This window comes from Nycticebus coucang, chromosome 2 (assembly GCF_027406575.1).
Source record: "Nycticebus coucang isolate mNycCou1 chromosome 2, mNycCou1.pri, whole genome shotgun sequence".
Taxonomy (NCBI): Eukaryota; Metazoa; Chordata; class Mammalia; order Primates; family Lorisidae; genus Nycticebus; species Nycticebus coucang.
Genome location: NC_069781.1, coordinates 81,180,889 through 81,201,430, shown reverse-complemented (window position 1 = coordinate 81,201,430; position 20,542 = coordinate 81,180,889). Strand labels below are relative to the sequence as shown.

The 20,542-nt window shown below is 44.5% G+C and overlaps 1 protein-coding gene and 1 non-coding gene across 8 annotated transcripts in view; both read left to right on the top strand.

Annotated features, from left to right (window-relative positions):
* TRPM3 (transient receptor potential cation channel subfamily M member 3) overlaps positions 1–20,542 on the top strand; it is a 584,594-nt gene that overhangs the window by 531,871 nt on the left and 32,181 nt on the right. The gene's annotated exons all lie outside the window — the stretch shown is intronic.
* Positions 3,535–3,635, top strand: LOC128580360 (small nucleolar RNA U13). Its single transcript, XR_008378655.1, has one exon. It is a non-coding gene; the product is annotated as a small nucleolar RNA U13 (small nucleolar RNA).

Sequence of the window (20,542 nt, the reverse complement as noted above, 5' to 3'; positions counted from 1 at the left end):
GGGGAGGTGGACTACGAGCACCCAGAGGCCACCGGAGGCCACTGACTGACTGGAGGGCAGGGAAAGTGAGACAGGGCATGAAGAGTTCTCGGAAACAGACGTGGCGGCAGAAACAACTTTGCCTACATTGCACTTTTGCCAAGGGTCCTGGCGGATGCCCAGCTTCCCTCTGAATGCCATCATCTACACGGCCTGCAGGAAGCTGATGCCGCCTGAACTTGAACATCAGGGCTCCTCTCTTCTTCCAGCCTCAGGCTCCCCTGGTTCAGTCGACAGCACACAGCTGTAGCCAAGTTCCTCCTAACTGCAGCCAGGTTCCTCCTCTCCACACCATCTCTCCCTTTCTAGAAGACCAACAGAGATGCAGAGGAGAGAAAGGAAAAGAGGGGAGAGGAGTTAATGCACCCACATCCCATCCTCTCTCACCTTTTCCTTTTTTTACCATTAGTTCATCCACATTAAAAATCTATTCTCCAAAAGATTCAAAGGTCTGGAAGGCCCCAGGACAGACAAGAGAAAGTGGAATACTCTCAGGAGACTTTTTTGTGACCATAAAATTATCTGTCCCAGTGAAGATCTGCCCCACTGGTTCTCAGCCAGGAGCAATTGTTCGCCCCACCCCCACCCTCAACTTCTACCCAGCAAGGACACATGTGGCAGTGCCAGGTTGTCACGGCTTGTAGGATGCCAGCGGCAACTTGTGGAGAAGGCCAGTATGCTGCTCAACATCCTACGGCCCACAGGGCAGCCTCTCCAGACAGACACGACCAACCCGGATGTCAGTGTCTCATAGCAAGGAAACCTGACCTGTCCAGTTGAATCCAGAATTCAACTCCTTATTGTTGCTTCTCAAAAAAAAAAAAAAAAGTCACAATATAGTTGCTTTGACATGTAAACTATCCCACAGGGCAGATCTGAAAAGGCCCCACGTCCTTACAAACGAAAGCTGGGCAGTCTCCCTGGTCCCCACCTGGCAGTCTGTTCAGAGTCCTGCAACATCTCCCTCTGCTCTGCTAACTCTCTCTTCAGACCAAAGACCAAGTTAGGACATCGTGCAGTGATGGTGTCGGCATGGCCCATGTGACAAACACCAATAGGTCCTGATGCATTCTCTTGGTACCAGTTTCGGATAGAGTAAATCCAGCTATGATTATTACTACAGAGAATGAGAAGAACCCAGGGCCCTGCACCTGTCCGTCAAAATTCATAAATATTTTCCTGACCCAAGTGAAGTCCAGCAAACTTTAAAACTTCCCTTCCAGGTTTGTATCTGAGAGATCCAGCCTTTTCTTTTTCCTTTTTCTTTTTTTTCTGATAGAAGAGCACCATCATGGGCGGCGCCTGTGGCTCAGTGAGCAGGGCGCAGGCCCCATATACTGAGGGTGGCGGGTTCAAACCCAGCCCCAGCCAAACTGCAAGAAGAGCACCATCATTCACTGACAAAGACAGTGACCCGAGTGACCTCAGACAGCCTGGTAAATCAGTTCACTCCCTCAGCTCATCAGTTGGAATGAAGCGGACTCCATCGTTACTATGTTTACTGAGCAAATGAACCCCTCGGGGCCAAATTCAAAACAGGTTTTACCAGCACTGGGCCAGATTCAAAGCAGTATTTAAACATTCACGGGAGCCAGTGTCTCTCTCCGGAGCAGACCACTGGCTAGCTTTATAAAATCACAGTCCCCGAGGCAAAGGGATGAAGTCGCTGCCTGCCCTTTTTAATATTCTGAACAAGAACTTCAAAAGTAAAATGTCACTGTGAACTGAGTGGTTACAGTACTGTTACAGGAAAGCCAGTGGCTGACAAGTACTTCAAAGCCACTAAGGCCACCTGAGGAACATAATGTTCAGCCACCGAAGGAGCTGTATACGTGGTCGTGCACCTCCATTTGGCACCAAGTCATTGAATATACAGGGCAGGGACGCCGCCATCAAACAGGTCAGGCACGAAAAGACTGGATTCTTGTTGGTGGATTTAAGATTATACACCCTATCAGAAGTCTATAGAAGATAGCCAAGTGCTGGAAATGTCACTACTTTCTGCAAGGTGTACCGCAGTTGTGTATACAAGCAGATCGTGCTGAAGACAGGAGGCCTGAGTTCTCTATTAACTATCAAGTGTGTTACAAAGGCCGTGTCTTGGGTTGCATGAGTTTCTTCTGACATTTCTAGGGAAAGAAAGTCAATTAGCATTTTGTTAAAATCCTATTACAGTGACTGGCACAGGGCCAGGCACGTGACATACGGTGACTCATTAGTCCTGATTTACTGCTGATGGTCATAGAGAACAGAGGAGAAAGAACTTGCTCATGGCACTCAGCCAGGTGGCAGCAGAGGCTGCACACGAACCCAGGCCCATCTGACTCCTGGGCCCCTGCTCCTCACCTTCTGTGTTATAACAGAAGGCCGCTTCCATCTGATTCCAGAGACTTGCTCTTTTCCCTGCACCTCACTGCAGGGCCTGGACTGTTTCATGCATTTATTTACTTAGCAACCACTTACCAAGCGCCCCATTAGACATGAGAGAGAAAACGGTAAACAACAGAGACCTTGGCATTCCATTCACAGCAGTTCCAGTCTCCTGGGAAGGAGGGAGAGGGCCAGGAAGGAGATAGACAATAAGTAAATAAATAAACAACACACCTTGGGGCAGAAAAAACTTCCAGGAAGAAAATAAATCCAACTAGCAGGATAAGGAGTTACTGGGATGAGGAGCTGAGGGTACAATCTTACTCAGGATGGTCAGCAAAGGGCCTGATGAGGTAACATTGAGTTGAAATGTGAAAAATGAAAATAAGTGGGGGGAGAGCATTCCAGAGAGAACAGCAAGGGCAAAGGCCATGTAGTAAGAATGATTTTGACGTGTTCAATTGGGATCAGAAAGAATGCCAGTGTGACTGATGTGTGAGATCAACAGCGGCTCGGGTTGGTGTGATATGCCAAGGTGGATGCCTGCCTTCAAATACGTGTCTTAATTTTAAATTAGGACTGGATTTAAGGACAGAATTAGCAGCTCTGCACCTATTTAGGAAAGAGCATACCACCATAGTAGGGTAGAGGGAGGGTAGAGAATCTCCCGGAAGCCAGTGGGAGAAAAAGGAAATCCAGAAGGGAGCCATCCTGCAGCTGCTCAGAAGGGTTTCTAAGGCACCGAGGTGACATCTTGGATAGTCTCAGAAGCACCCATCATGAATGAGTTAGACTCTGTAGCATGAAAAATACATTGTACCTCCCAAGAGGAGAGTCAGGATGGCATTCATCATGAAAACTGTGAGCATCTTAGAAATGCAAACAAGAACGAAGCATTTGCAAATGAGACACAGCCTGTAGGTGGGTCAGAAGATTACAAATTGGGAAGAGGCAGCTAAAAAGCATTAGCCCCAAGATGTCAGCAACACCACATGGGATATAACATACTCCGGGAAAGAAATGTTATGGACATGTTTGCTTTTGGAAGTCATTGTTAATCCAATACCAGTCCATAGTTGTGCAGTGTTCGGTCGGGGTGGAAAACTCAGTGAAGACTGGTTTTAGATCCATTTGTAGTTCACGAGTGTGATGATTGGGTTTTCGCACACCTGTGTAACATGTGCCTCCCGCAAGCCTTGTTACATCAGCACATTACCCTTCTAACATGGAATAAAAGGAAAAAACAAAAACAAAGAATGGCTTGAGTTAGTGTGACAGGGAAAGCCCAGGACAGAGCCAGGAGTCAGGCACTGAATCCCAATTCTGTCATCTCTGCAAACCGGGTGACCTTGTGGAAGTTACTGAAACTGTCTGTTCTTCAGTATCCTTAACAGATTGAGGACAGCAGTGAGGTTTGCCTCGGTGTGCCTCCCACGCAGCAACCCTGCTAAGAAAAAGAGCATTCCTTCCCAAATGAATAGAGAAGCCCAAGAAATACAGGAGTTCATGCATATAATTATGTATGATGAAGCTAAAATCTGCATTAATGTCAGCTTGTGATATATTCAAAGAAAAACATTAATTAATAACAGCACTGCTGATTTGCAGATGTACCAAATTAACAAAAGTGATGGCCAAAGATCAAAGTTTGGGGAAAAGTGAAACAAAAGTCACAATGTCAAGGGCTACTCAGAGGTCAGATGTTACTGGAAGTGTCAGTGGAAAGATGAAGTGGAGGCACCAGGAGGTTTGGAGCCTGATAAAGCTGAAGTTTGCAAAGCTTTCGTTTCTTCCAGAGCCTTCCAGCTGGGAAGCCAGCTCCAGACAGATAGATGCAAGAGTCCTCACTAGTCTGCACAGGGAAGTGCCTTCTAGACACCTCTACTCCATCGTGTTCATGTAAAACCAAGCCCATTGAAACAACTAAGGCAAAGCAAGCAGTCTCAAATAGCATCCCTCTCTCTCTCCACAGCAAATAGAACCAAGGTATTATGCTGCTGCTCCTCATGAAAAATCATGACTGTGTTTCCCCCTTTTTGTCAGCCTTCCAGACTGAAAGTCATTCTGGGCAGCTAACCCAATTATTCATCCATTCATGAATTCAGCAAGCACTTGGAACCGACTCTGTACCCGGCACTGTACTGTGTACTTGGGGTTTAGTGATGAGTAAAACCATGAACTCCTGGGAGCTCACAGTATAGTAAAGGCATGAGATATCAAACCCAGCATCACACAAATAAGTACTGAAACAAAGCTCTGATGAGTGTGTGGTGATCGAGAAAATACAGAAGGCTATGAGAACATCTATTGAGGAGACAAATTGGGGACTCAGAAAGGCTCTCTGAAGAAATGACTTTTAAGCAGAGCTATGCAGAATGAGCAGGAGTTTGCCAGGCAAAAGGTAGGAGAAGAGCCCGGGGCTGGGGTGGGGGTTGGGGGAATAGTCTGTGCCAAGGCCCTGGGGCAGTAGAGAGAGTAACTCCTCCTGCCAGTAACTGAGTGAAGACCAGCAGGGAGGAAATGGTACAGAAGAAAGCTTGGAAGGCAGATGAGGGCCAGGTTGTGCAAGGCCTTTTAGGCTGGTGTAAGGTTTTACATGTTCTCCTATGTTCAATGGGAAATCTATAAAGGATTTTGTGCAGGAACTGAGTTGGCGATTGTGTCATTAGTGGTGGCGGGGTGTATGTGCATGCTTGTGTCTGTGTGTGCATCTGACATGAATTGGATGGTTTAACCCACATTCCAGCATCAATCCAAGGTTTACCAGGTATTTTTGAGGACTCAGCACACTCCACGTCCTGAAGATTAGGAGCTTGCAAACCTGACTTCTAGGTTTGGTTTGCCCTAATGTGCTGGCTATGTGGATCTGACCCAGGTCCTGGCTATGAAATAAACTGATTAGACTTAAATTACACCAGTGCTGTCTTGACTGGGGCACAGCATGGCCCCCAGGGTTCGGAAATTTTATCTTGGAAATTTGAGGGGGGCTTTTGCTTTCCCTCTCTGACTGGGGGGACACTGCTGGCATTGAGTAGGTAGGGCCCCAGTCAGGTGCGTGTCCTGCAGTGCACAGGACACTCCCACAGTGAAGCCTTATTTTCTATCCACACAGCTTTCCAGTGTCCCAGCAGACATTCACGTCGGTGGCAAACCTGGTTATGATTATCTGAACCGAACTCCATTTTACTTTTAAATGCACAATATTTTCGCATGTTTTTAATAAGCCGTGTATTTTTCCAGGAATGAAACCACCGTGAAAATTGAGGGAGGTGGTATTTTGTTTGCTTTGGAAATTTCCCCTGGGTTGTTCGCCATCTTAGAAAACCTACTCCCCGTTGACAATGCTGCTCATTGTCAGCCTTACGTTCTTCTGCGTTTGTGTCTACCTTCCTCAGGGAACTCTTCATTTAGGTGGAAGCATCTGACCGCTTCCCTATGGCTTATGGAAGGGTCATGCCTGGGATCTTTGTATATTGAAATCATTATTTTATTGTAAATCAATATTATTTCCCCTTTAGATTAAAATTAGGGCCTTATATTGATTTTCCTGTGATTATGTGTACAGGGAAATTATACCATCTACAAATTTCATTTCAGATGAGAAAAGGAAGCTGTAGAAAATATTTATTATAAAAAAGGTGTGTTGGATCTGATGAGACTAAAAACAACTGAACAAGCCTGTTTACTGCTTCAAAGCGCTGTGATTTTAGGAATCTAGATGTTTACTAGCTTTGGATGGTCTCGTGGTAACTTTAACATACAAGAATTGTATATAAAAATTTCTCTTTGTTAAATAACATTAAGTTATCAAGTTTAATGTCACCAGTGAGGAGTCATCTTGGTATAATTTACGGGCTGATATGATACAATGAGAAAATAACTTCAACTTTGTGATATCCTTCCCAAGTCCATTACCCCAGTCTAATCATAAAAAGGAAAAGAAAAAATCAAACAAATTCAAATTGAATAACACTCTACAAAATACCTGGCCAGTATTTTTCAAGATGTCAAGGTCATGAAAAAGAAGGGGAGACTAAGAAACTGTCACAACCCGGAGAAGACTAAGATGATATATTAGATATATATATCTAAGATATATTAGACACAATGTGAGATCAGGAAGGATTTTAGTACAAAACTAATGAACATTTGAATCAAGTCTGGAATTTGGTTAATAGTATCGTGGAAATAGTAATGAGCAAACAAATTTCTTAGTTTTGGTAAATATACTTTAACATTAATGGAGACTGGCTAAGTAAGGGTTGTACAGAACCATAACTCTCTGTACTATCTCTGCAACTTTTCTATATAAAATTATTTAAGTTTTCTTAAAGTCTGTTTTAAAAAGAAGCATAGGAAAGCCTATGGAATCACACATTTGAATAAGGAATTTTTCTAAAAATTATAAAATAATCATCATATGAAAAGACAGTTAAGGTGGAAGAAGTGTTGCATCTATCCTGAGCCCTCAGAACTCCAAGGTCAACATACAAAGAAGACAAGATCAACATGGAACCTCTGCCAGCTGACGTAAGGCCTCAGGTGGGTGCACAAGTGCCAGGAGACAGGGTGGACGCAGAGGAACGGAGTGGGCGGGCCCATCAGATGAACTGAGACCAGGCTATAAGGAGCAGAGGGACACTGGTGGCAACACAGAAAGGCTGATTGACAGAAGCGAAAAGGGATTAATGAACAGGCTATTCTTGGGGAAAGTCTGTCAGGCAGAAATGAAATGCAAAGGTAATAAAAACAACAATAGCAAATAACACTTTCTGCATATCAAACACTGTCCTCTATGCTTGATGGCTGCTAATTCATTTAATCCCCACAATAATCCTATCAGATAGGATTGTTGCCCCTATGTTTAATGGGTAAGAAAGCTGAAGTGCAAAGAATATTACCTATTTGTTGTATGGAACCCTGTGAAATTGCCATTTCTGTAAGTCAACAGTGGTCTATTCTCACAAAGTTCATATAGTTCATATTTGACCAGATCAGTAACTTGCCTAACATACACAGCTATTTGAGAGGCAGAGCCAGATTTTGAAACTTGGCCGCTGGCTCTGAAGCCTGCACCCTGAGCCTCCAAATTATAGGGCCTCCCACAGAAATGGCCAGGACTTAACTAAGGGCCCACCGCATGGCAGGCACTGTACTAAAGCTTTACGTGTATCAACAACTCATTTATCTTTGTAACAAGATTCTTAAAGTAGCCACAATCATCACCTAATTTATAGTTAAAGAAACTGAGCCAGGGAGTTTCAGCAACTTGCCAAAGGCTACATGCAGCTAATGACAGAGCAGAGTTCATCCACTGGGTCCAGAGTCTGGGTCCTGTGTTCTCTCTCTTGTGTGTTCCTGGATCTGGCAGAATGTGGACTGAGACAAGAAATGGTGTAGATCAATAGTCTGTTGAGGAGAGAATTCTCCTATTGAACCTCCAACAGATGCCACAGGCTTCCCTTTTGGGGAACACTGTAGGACACACAGTGGAGAGACTTTCTGGCCACCTCAAAATGACTAATATTGTTATGTAGGTGAAACAGAAAATTTAGCTCACAATCTCTCCAAAAATAAGCAAGGAAATGAAAGACCAAATGCAAGATGATGAAGTAAAAGGAAAGAAAGAGAATGTGAAAGATTAAAAGATAGACTATAAAAGGCATTTCCCATCCTGGAGGTATTTGGGATCAGTACTGTATTTTATTTGCAATTGAATAGCTTTCCCCTACTCTCAAATGATTCACTGACCATTCTGTGGACATTTAGTACCCAGATCTTCTTTCTCCAGTAGATAACGGATCATGTCGTAATGGCCCAAATTCTACTTAATTTGCCCCAAGATTCTCTCAGGTAGAGAGAAACAAAAAATTATGAATATTGCCCTCCCAGCAAATCTACTTTTAAAAATATCATCTAGTAAAACCCTCAATTTTAGTCATCTTAAATACCAAATGAATCTGAATTAACAAAATAATCTGAGTTATACAATTTCAAAAATGCAATTCCATTATTTTTACATGTGTATAGTATCTTAAGTTAGGTTAGCTATGGATTGCCCAGCCAGAAGATTCTGCAGAAATAGAATCCCAGAGTCTAAAGTAACTCCAGTCTTGAGCACTAAGTATTTCACACTAACAAATGCTCACAAAGATGGAAGTAACCTGGCTCGGTGCCTGTGGCTCAAGCAGCTAAGGCGCCAGCCACATACACCTGTGCTGGCGGGTTCGAATCCAGCCCAGGCCCGCCAAACAAAAATGACGACTGCAACCAAAAAATAGCCGGGCGTTGTGGTGGGCGCCTGTAGTCCCAGCTACTTGGGAGGCAGAGACAGGAGAATTGCTTAAGCCCTAGAGTTTGAGGTTGCTGTGAGCTGTGATACCACAGCTCTCTACCCAGGGCAACAGCTTGAGGCTTTGTCTCCAAAAAAAAAAAAAAAAGATGGAAGTAACCTTAAATGTATCTCTTTAAATCTGAAACTAGAGCAAATTAATTGCCCATGCATCAATATTCTACGTCAGTTCCCTGGAAACATAGATTAGAGATAGACCCAGACAAGGAAGAAGCAAAACTACATCAATTAATTAGTTACGTGAAAAGAACACTGCAATGAAGACATTATTGGCACTGCTCTGCCCACCCACCCCTGTACACCTGCCATTATTACTATTATTCTCTGAGGGCAAATCCATTTCTTGGATTTCAAAACCCATAATTACGGTTTTGACTATCCATTTTTTTTTTTTTTTACTAAGTCTGAACTGGACATATGTGAACATCTTGACTGATCTCAGATGCTGACACACAAACTTCCACCAATTGCTAAAGCCAAATCCCTTTGCTTGATGTTCCTAAACTCAGTGTCTGGTTCCTGTTATAATCTGGGACCAGTTGGAGCAGTGCATATCCATGGCAACCGTCGATACAACTAGTTCTTTCAATCACCTAGTAACAGGAAATAATAGGCTATTCTTCATGACACACAGCAAAACAAGATTTTGTTTTCATTGCTCGTATCAGCTCTATGTTATGTTTGTCCTTAACCTCTTCTCAACAGAGATCCTACTGCAAACCCAAGCCCACGATGCTAAATGAAGCTGTCAGTCAGGGTATGAGCAAACAGCTGTGCTCAAGCAGACTGCTTAATCTTGGGCCCATCTACACTGTCTAGTGAAATGGAAAAGTCTTTGTTTCCATGGATTAAAAACAGACTCAGGACAAACAAGACTTGAAGAGGACTTATATTGAGCCTGGAGGCAATGGCATGAATCACTTTGCCCAATGCACTATAAATGATACTTCCTCGCTTGAAATTGTTTATGCCCCTTCCAAAGAGTATCAGTTTACTCATTTCCAAATAAATTATCAGACAATAGCTTTTTAAAGAAAAGCATCAGTTTACTTATTTCCAAAGGAATTATCAGACAATGGGCCATTTATTTATTTTTCTTTATATTTGTGGTGATAAGTTTTACATTGGATGTATGATTAACACACAGCTGTTTACAAAGTAAATATCTTGGCCAAACATATGATCAAACTTAAGCCTTAAAATTAAGCCTTTAAAACATGGAAAGAGGCTCAGCGCCTGTGGCTCAAGCGGCTAAGGCGCCAGCCACATACACCTGAGCTGGGGGGTTCGAATCCAGCCTGGGCCCACCAAAAAACAATGATGGCTGCAACCAAAAAGTAGCCAGGCGTTGTGGCGGGAGCCTGTAGTCCCAGCTACTTGGGAGGCGGAGGCAGAAGAATCACTTGAGCCCAGGAGTTAGAGGGTGCTGTGAGCTGTGATGCCACAGCACTCTACCCAGGACGACAGCTTGAGGCTCTGTCTCAAAAAAAAAAATGGAAAGAGTATTCTTTGTAAACATCTTTTTTTGACAACCACTGACCCAGACAAAAGCATGGAACATAAGGAAAATATAAATACAGAGATCTGGAATTTCAAACCCCTCTGCCAGCTAGGTGCAATGGCTCACACCTGTAATCTGAGCACTTTGGAAGGCAAGACCCACCTCAAATTTAAAAAATCAGCTGGGCATAGTGGTGCATGTTCACAGTCCTAACTACTGGGAAGGCTGAGATGAGAGGATCACTTCAGCCCAGGAATTTGAGATTGCAATGAGCTATGATCAAGTTACTTGCCTCGTCAGGCCTCAGTTTACTAATGTGTAAATGAACATAATAGTACCCACCTCATATTTCTTACTGTTAAAATTTACAAAGTCTGCAAAATGATGTGCCTATAGCAAGTGTTTAATATGTATTAGTGAAACAAAAATTTTGAAAAGTGAATGGGCCAGAATTTCTACAGTGTCTGTGGTAATAGTTATGCCAACTTGTCTTTTTTTTTTTTTTTTTTTTTTGGCCAGGGCTGGGTTTGAACCCGCCTCCTCCGGCATATGGGACCAGCGCCCTACTCCTTGAGCCACAGGCGCCACCCTATGCCAGCTTGTCTTAATGAGCAGCCTCCATAAACCGAATACCCTTTTTAAAATGCATTTGTTCTTAGAATGATTAAATGAGATATTCTGCATGTGAAAGCACCCGTTATAAAACCCAATGCATCCATCTCTAGGACAGTTGTAACAAAATTGTTTGCTGGATAATTATAAATGTTTGCTGTACTTGAGCTTGAAATTTTTTTCACCAGAGCTTTCTCAGCCCTGCTCTTTGAAAGATAAAAATTTGGCCAGCTGCCTAAGGTTTGTGCGTGCTGACATGTCCTATTGTGGTCCCAGTAAACAATTATCACTGTCCTTCCACTGGGCACCTGAGGAGCTTTGCATCTTACCCACAGATTTGACCATAGTCAATTCATACGTGCAATGCATGCTGGGACTACTCCTCTGTACCTTGTTAGTTAACTTAGAAATCAAACCAGACGTGGTCCCATAATTGTCTTTTAGCTCTCTGCTCATCTCTTTCTCTTGTGTGGATGTGTGTGTGCATACTTGTCTGGCATGCGTGTGCTTGCGTGTATTGGCATGACCATTGAAGCCTGAAGTTTGGCTGCCCCATCTGTACTCAGTAGTTACACAAGATGTAAAGAAAAGAAGGCGGAACATTCTTTTATAAACTCCCCAAGTTCATACCCCACAAATACTGAGCTATCAGAGCCTGGCAAACAGCTTTTTCCCCCCAGTTACGCAAGGGATCTAAGTGGGAAAAGCCCAATTTGTTTACTTTTCATGGAGGACCCGGAAACTAGCCAATTTTTATACCGCTTGTGGTTTCATTTTAGGATTTTTCCCACACGTCTATTTCCCACAGACCACCTGGACCAAAGGAAATGCCACTCACAGCATTGTTCAGAGTAGCACTACATGAAGCATTAAGCGTATTTAAAATGTGATGGCCATATTTTAAAAAAAAATGTAGGTCACTTCTCCTACATCATCAGTTTGTCCACCTGAGCGGTTGTGTGACAGCAAAGTGAAGCCATCTTATTGTCAAATACTGTAATGAATACGATCAACTGGGTTGATCTTTGAGTGGGGGGTGTAGGTGTGTTTCCAAACCAAAAAGAAAAATGCAGATTTTCTGCTAACCATCTATTTCACTTTTGTAAAAGTAGCACCCTTCCCTATATTCACAAGGAAGGAAAATGAAAATTTCATCCTCTTCAATCTACCCTTTCTCTTCATATTTATGATCAGCGTGCACATTGTTGAGTAAAACCATCTAGAAAATGTTTGGACTAACTGCTGGCTGCAGCTTCGGGTTGGGTTTCCTGCCTCACAGAAAGGTTAAGGTGCTTAAGGACTGGAGGATTTTGCCTGTGCCTAAGCTTATTGTTCTTGGGCACAGCAGGTGCGGTGAACTGTTTGTGCTAAGCAGCGGCCCCTAAGGAGGTTAGCTGCAGTGAGAAAAGCTGGGCTTGGGCTCTGATGTCAGCAGTAAGAACCTTGTTCCTTCTCCCAAGCCTCATGCTGTGAGGTTTTCATCTACCTATAAAAGTTGATTTTGGTCAAATCAGATTAGAAATCAGTTTTCCCTCAGCAGACCTCTATTCGGCTGCTAAAGGCAGGCGAGCTGTGTGTGGGTGAGACTGAAAGCAGACCCGAGCCCGGGCATCCGTTCCCATTAGCCCTCCATCTCTTCATGGCAGGGGGAATGTAAAAAGGAGTCTGCACAGGATTAAAATTCAGCTGCCTTCTGTTTTCCCACCTGGGAACAGGGACTGTATCCTATTTCATTTAAGGGCATTGCAGATCTACTGGGGAAAAATAGAAGTAATGAAGTGAGGGCTTTCTTAGTACCCGAGAATCCAGCAGGCAGGAGATGGAGAGGATGAAGAGGAATTACTCAGTTTCCTAAATAAACTCAGCAAAGGATTACAACGAAAAATAATGCCTTATCATGTGAGCTTATCTGTGCGGTCATCTGAGGTCCTTCCAAAGCTCTCCCCACCTCAGCGCCCTTTCCAACCCACCTCTCCTTACAGTGCTTCAGACCGGGGACCTTCACAGATCACAGTGTGCACCCTTCCACCTCTGGGCCGCTGCCCCCCTGCCCAGCAGGGCCTGCTGCTTAGAAGATCCTTTCCCCCAGAGAGCCTCTTGGCCAACTTCTTCATCTGGCTGGAGTTGCTCAATCTTGCTTTCTCAATCAGGCCTCCAGCCACCCCACCGCCACGCCCCATCCTTCTTACCCTGTGTTCTACCCCACAAATTTTCTCCCTGGTACTTATCACCTCCTAACAGCCCCCTGAGCTTATTTATTTATTATGCTATTGTCAATTTTCTGTCTACCCACTATGGTCACGGCCATTCCATCCCAACATACATCATCTTAGGGCAGGAAGCTTTGAGGTTCTGCCCACTGGTGTGTCCTGAGCATTGAGAACAGGACCTGGGACGTAGTAGGGGTTCCACAAATACTTGTTGACTGAATGACCAGGGAAGCAGGGCATGTGTCATCATCACTATTAACATTGTTTCTATTATCATTATTGTGTCAGGCTTAGAGATAAGGACACAGGGGCTCAGACACGAGGAGATTTACCTGATAGCACATAGATGGCAAAATGCCAGATCTCTGTCTCAAACTGAACCTACAGAAGGTTAGTGCCTGTGTGTAGTGACTTCAAGGAATGATTGAATAAGCTGGATCAGTTGCAGACAGCTACTGATCCAGCTTATCACAGGAAATGTAGGATAAAGTAATTATTTAAAATATTCTAACCATGGTGCATAGCCAAATGCCTTTCCAGTCTTTTCTGTCTTCTCCATTTGATTGGCATCTGAGTTTATTATTCTTTTTAACAGATAAATATGTCAAAGATGAAAATGTTTATTTGTTTTATTTTCTTTCTTTCTTTCTTTTTTGAGGCAGAGTCTCACTATGTTGCCCTCTGTAGAGTGCTCTAATGTCACAGCTCACAGCAACCTCAAACTCTTGGGTTAAGTGATTCTCTTGCGTCAGCCTCCCAAGTAGCTGGGAGTACAGGCGCCCGCCACAACGCCCGGCTATTTTTTTGTTGCTGTTGTCATTGTTGTTTAGCTGGCCCAGGCCGAGTTTGAACCCACCAGCCTCGGTGTATGTGGCCAGCGCTGATCTACGGGAGCCGCCCTATTTGTTTTATTGTCATTGGCGTATGTCATCATTAATCCACCCAGCTATTCCATGATAACAGTGGTGTTCGTATTCAGCATACAGGTGGACTCATATTCTCAACGTGAGAGCCAGCAGCCACCATGGTTCCAGGCGGAACATGGGCTACATGTTATCTAGAATTTTTACTGTTGGAGGGGCATCATTTGAAGTGAGAAAAGTTCAAGTTTGAACAGTAAACAGAGAAGAGTAGGCAGAAGAACAGAGCTTGGGATGTGGGGGAGGCAGTGAGGGAAGAGGGGCACAGAAAGGGAAGTGTGCCCACAGATCAGCTAGGCGTGTGAGTGGTGAGTACAAATGGGTTTCTCATGCTGTCGCTTACCAGGGGTTTTATAATAATGTCAGTGGAAACTTGTGTTTGCTTATATTTGCGTTCCTAAATATCAGGAGCCACAGTGATTGTTTCTGTGGATGCCATTTAACCCTTTGGGTGCAATCCAGGGGGATGTGATGGGAGCCATGGATTATGTCTTTGGAGGTGGGTGGTACAGCTTCATGGCGCCTGATGCAGTCTGGCTCACCAAGCTGATCCTTCCAAGCCCGAGACCACTGATGTGAGATTGGTGGTACCTTTTTATAGGACAGCCTCTCTTGAAGAGAACCCTGGCTCGTCCCTCCCCAAATGCCCTGAATACCTTTCATGGGTTTCTGAAAAAATTATAAATCCCATTTTAAACAAAAACAACAGCATATTCCTTAGCATGTGGTGTGAGGCTAAGGTGGTGTGGTCCACAGGGAAAAAAATCTTCCTCAGTCCAGAAAGGAGACTGGAACAGAGCTTGCATCACCTGTGATGGGTCCAGCACCACCACCCCCTTGCCCTCGCACCTCTGAGAGGTGTATTGTTGTGACTTTAGCTATGGTAAGAGTGTCACAGTCAAGAATTACTATGGAGGTGGGCAGCACCTGTGGTTCAGTGAGTAGGGCACCAGCCCCATGTACCGAGGGTGGAGGGTTCAAACCCGGCCCTGGCCAAACTGCAACCAAAAAATAGCCAGGCTTTGTGGTGGGTGCCTAAAGTCCCGGCTACTTGGGAGGCTGAGGCAAGAGAATCACCTAAGCCCAAGAGCTGGAAGTTGCTGTGAGCTGTAACTCCAGGGCACTCTACCAAGGGTAACAAAGTGAGACTCTGTCTCTAAAAAAAAAAAAAAAATACAATGGAGGACAGCAGCACGAAAATCTAGAAGACTAAATTATTTATTTGACTTTTTCTCTGAAATGTTTTGTGGGTTTTGGTTTGAAGAAGAAAATAGCCTATCTAATCCTATTCAGTTTAGGCAGATATCAAAAGGACTGTGTAATTAGATGAGGAAGAGGCAGGCGCTTAGTAAAACTATGAGTTAAACAGTTTCGATGCTCATCCTCTAAGCTGGGGTCCTCAAACTTTTTAAACAGGAGGCCAGTTCACTGTCCCTCAGACAGTTGGAGGGGCGGACTATAGTTTTAAAAAAAAAAACTATGAACAAATTCCTATGCACACTGCACATATCTTATTTTGAAGTAAAAAAAAAAAAAAGTGAACAAATACAATCACACCACCTCATGTGGCCCACGGGCTGTGGTTTGAGGACCTCTGCGTCCCCAAGCCACCCTCGCCCTTCTCAGCGGCCCCTGCCATCGCCAGGATTCCCAGTGCTCTGGATCTTTGCCTCTGGTGATGAAACTGCCCGGAAAATAAGCTGATTCTCTCTAAGGTGTTAAGGACAACATCCTCTACTAGAGAAAGATGTTGATTGCAAGGAAACAAAACCACTCGAATTAGGTTAAAGAAAGACGGAGGGCAAGCATCTCGGAGGAAACCACAGAGGCCTTCAAAGACAGAAAACACAGCGTGACTGACGTGAGCTGACTGGGAACGAAACTGGAAGTGGTTTTGGAAAGTCAGAATCTCAAGACATAACCACGTTCATCTGCGTTCCTCTCTACGCATGTCCAGCCTCCATCCGTCAGTCGTCTCTCCCGCTCTCTCCTGCTCTCTCTTCTCTCTCTGAGATGCTTCCTTCACTTTTACACGACCAGTGTGGTCTGGCTCTTTATGATCTTTAGATTAAGCACCTGCCATCGTCTGACAAGTCTCTGCACTTCAGTTTTATCTCTAAAGACAGAGTCTTTTTAGTCACAGCTCATTCACTAACTGGCTCCTCTGTGGGCAGTAAGGGGATCTGCTCCAGCTGTGGCCTGATTTGGGTGGAAGGGAGAGGAAGAAATGAAGAAAAGGGATTTGTCCACCCGAAGGACCTAGTTCTGGCTCTTCCAGCTGTGACAGCAAGGGACATGGAGCATGTGTGTCAGGCATCTCCCGACACAGTGAGTGGGATAAACCACTCCGGACTCAGTGGCTTCAAGCCGTGAGCACATAACTCACAAGCCTGTGGGTTGCCTGGATGGTTCTTTGGGTCTTGGTTGGGCTTGATCACATGCCAAGGGGTCAGCTGGCCATGAGCTGTTCCAGAAGAGGCTCCTTTCAGACAACACGAGCTGGGGGCTGAGGTCCCATGAGTTTCTTCCTCCTGCAGGCTAGCTCAGGCACGTGGGCTAAGGCGCCAGCCACATACACCTGAGCTGGCGGGTTCGAATCCAGCCCAGGCCTGCCAAACAACAGTGACAGCTGCAACCAAAAAATAGCCAGGCAGTCCCAGCTGCTTGGGAGCCTAAGGCAGGAGAATCGCTTGAGCCCAGGAGTTTGAGGTTGCTGTGAGCTGTTTTGCCATGGCACTCTACCCAGGGCAATAGCTTGAGGCTCTGTCTCAAAAAGAAAAAAAAAATAGGGTAAGTGCATCAGATACTCATCTAAGCTTTTTATTCCATTGCCTATGATTTTGAATTAGCTTTTGAGATGTTTCTTTAGACAGGGGAGGGACAATCTTCAACAAATATCCTTCTTTGTCATCTTTTTGAAGACGATGCTGATTATATCCAATATTGGCTAGTGTTTCATTTTAAATTTCTTTTTTTGAGAACAAAATGGTATGCATGTTAAGAAAATAAACAATTCTTTTCTCTGCATTTCATAGGATAAAATCAAAAAGGCAAATGTCTTATTCTTTGAGACAGAAGTACCTGCACTTGCTATTTGTTACATGGACCTAATTTCTTTTGGGGGTGGAATGGTGAAGGAGGAACAGAGTCTCACTCTGTTTACAGTGTCCTGGTGTCAGCCGATCTCACAGCACTTCAAACTCCTCAGTTCAAGTGATTTTTCTGCCTCAGCCTTCCATTTAGCTGGGACTACAGGCACCTGCCACAATGCCTGGCTAATTGTTCTTTTTTTTTTTTTTTAATTTCAGCTTGCTTATTCATTCTTCTTTGTTTGAAGGTGTTTTTTTATTGTCTGTTTGTTTGTTTCTTTCTTTCTTTTTTTTACTGTTCTTCTTTTGGTGATTCTCTTTCCCTTTGCCTCTCCAGTAGCTGGGATTACAGATGCCCGCTACAACGTCTGGCTGATTTTGATGTTAGTAGAGACGGAATTTCACTCTGGCTCACTCCTGTTCATACTGGTCTCGAACTGGTCTCCAACCTCCGAGCTCAGGCAATCCACCCACCTCGGCCTTCCACAGTGCTGGGACTACGGGTGTGAGCCACCAGGCCCAGCCTAATTGTTCTATTTTTAGCAAGACTGGGTCTCACTCTTACTCAGTCTGGTCTCAAGTTCCTGAGCTCAAGCGATCCTCCTGCCTTGGCCTCCCAGAGTACTAGGATTACAGCCACCACAACCCGGACACATTTCTTTCTCCACACTCTGGACTTTGAAGTGTTCCCTAGACTTATTACTTCATCTGAAGAGCTACTTATCTATGTCAATGGAAACAGGAAAAATTCAGGTGTCTAATGAATTGTTATATATATATATATTGTATTTATATATTGCCCTGGGTAGAGTGCCATGTTGCATGTTGTCATAGCTCACAGCAACCTAATACTCTTGCGCTCAAGTGATCCTCTTGCCTCAGCCTCCCAAGTAGCTGGGACTACAGGCAACTGCCAGGATGTCCAGCTAGTTTTTCTATTTTTAGTAGAGACAGGGTCTTGCTCTACCTCAAGCTGGTCTCAAACTCCTGAGGGATCTTCCTGCCTCAGCCTCCCAGAGTGAGAGGATTACAGGTGTGAGCCACCACATTCAGCTGACAATATATTTCTTACAGACCTGGTGGGAAGGTCAGATATGATGGCCAAACATAAAGTGCCCAGCACAAAGCTCAGCACCTAACATGCTTTCCACAGCTGCTTATTCCCAAATCTTCACTCTTCTGCGTTTGGAGGATCCCAGATAAAGGAAAAGCTAGGGATCAGCATTTTCTGGACAGCACCACTTTTAAAGCTATCCATTAGAATAGGCAGCAGGCAGGGTCCTGGCGCCCCAGGTGCATGTGGAAGAAGTCCAAAGCCCTCTTAGGACAGACAGTCCCTGGTCACAGGTGCCAGCATCTGAGATAGGCAGGATTTGGACCCTTTTTGGTTCCTGGGCAGCTGTGAGGTGGTACAGGCTGAGTATGGCCAGGCCACATGGCCTTTGTTCCTGAAAAGAGGACAAAGTTATCTTCCACTCCAGATATCACAGTCCTGTTTCTAAAGGGCAAAGAGAAAGGCCCCATCCCTGTGTCAATTTCAGTTGCTGGGTTGTGCTGTCAGAATTTTTATCTTGAGAAAGATTCTTGGGTCAAAGGGAAAAAAATACCAGGATTAGGTGGCAGTGTCTGCCATCAATGCAAGATGGGGTACTGCGGCTGGTTTGCTGTGGAGATTTACACAACAGCATCCAGAGGCAGATTTCCATCACTGTTGCCAATGACCAGGCATATTGCTTTAACCTTGACAAGTGCCAAAAAGCAAAAATGAATAAAGTCTATTTTTCCCCTCAGTCATTTTTTTTCTCTCACAGGAGCCATCTGTATCGCCAGGTTGTAGTGGCACTTGATGAGGTCTTGAAGTCAATAGGAAATAGACCCTGACCGAGTACAATGGGGGAGGTGTAAGTCTCACAGAAATGCTTGACACTGAAGGCCACAGGTGCAGGGCTGGGATTCTGCTGCCTGCATGCATGAAGCTAATATTTATCAAACACCCACTATGTACCAGGCATGTTCTAGAGACAGTTTTGTTTAATGGACAAAAGAGACAAAACTCTTGCACTGTGAGGTTTATATTCTAGTAAGGGATGCTGTTGACTTATTATTAGGAAGGTTTATTTGTGAAAAAAAAAAAAAAATTCCACTCCTTGGAAGGCTGCTCTCCAAAACCTCCACAACACATACAGGGAGGATTTTCTCACCGCCATCCACGTAATCTGGCCAGATTGTGCCTGCACAGCCTATCAGTTTGTTCCAGAGCCCAATTAACCATTTCTACTTATTAATTAGCAAGAACAGTACTTCCAGCTTCCTGCCATTCAGTATGTCACTGTGACCTCCATCCATACACCACAGAGAATCTGAACCTCTAAATGTCTGATCCTTTCGAATGTGGCCACAACTGCAGAGATGTAGACTTCCCACTCTGCACCTGAACTCACCTGAGGCTCCCAGGGCTTCAGCTACCTGCAACTAGCTTCTAGAGTGAGTTTTCTTCACCTAGGGTGGCTGGTTTTGTCTAGATATTTGACCAAAGTTTCCAACAGCATTTACCCTACTGATTAGATAATAGGTCAGGTCTGTATCACTGGTTTCTGAGTCAGAGATCCCCGTTAGACAAAATTGAGCAGAGTAAATCTCTCATTTTATGTTTTGGGAAGAAGGGGAGCAACAGTGGCCTCTGGCTGCTGAAACTCTGACACTGATTCTACCTTGGTATCAGGTCACATGGTACATTCCAGGTTCCTCTTTCCAATCGTTCTATACTATTCCAAGAATCCAGATGCAGCCCTTCAGGAGTGAGGTGCCCAAAACCCGAACACCTTTTATAACTAGCCTGTGGGCAAGGGCTAGAGAGGGTGGAAGCAGGGGTGTGCTTGTAACTGTATTAGTCAGGACTAATTGCAAGGAACAGAAACCCAATTCAAATTAACTTAAGGTAAAAAGGAATTTTATGGTTTGTGTAACTGGACAGGACTGATTTTAGGCATGGCTCGTTCGGGAAGCAGCTTTTCTTCTCTGTGATGGAATCAGTCTTGGGCAGGCACTCTCTAATTGGTAACCTTAAATTGCATTGTAAAAAGAGAGTCTCTATCTCTCTCTCTCTCTCTGGGGGCAGGGTCTTGCTCTGCTGCCCATGCTGTAGTGCAGGGGCATCATCATAGCTCCAGCAACCTCAAACTCCTGAGCTCAAGTGATCCTTCTGTCTTAGCTGGGAGTACAGGTGCCTGCCACAACACCCAGCAAATTTGATGTCAATTCTTATTCTGCACAAAAAACCCAGTTGAGTTGGCCCATGTGTGCCACACACGACAGAAGCCCTTTTTTTTCACCCAGCTGATTTGAAAGCTTCTCTTTTATATTGGTTCCAGCAAGAGTCCCAGGCTGATGCTCAATGACGCTGATTGGTCAGGCTTAGATCACATGTCCACTCCTAAGCCAATTACGGC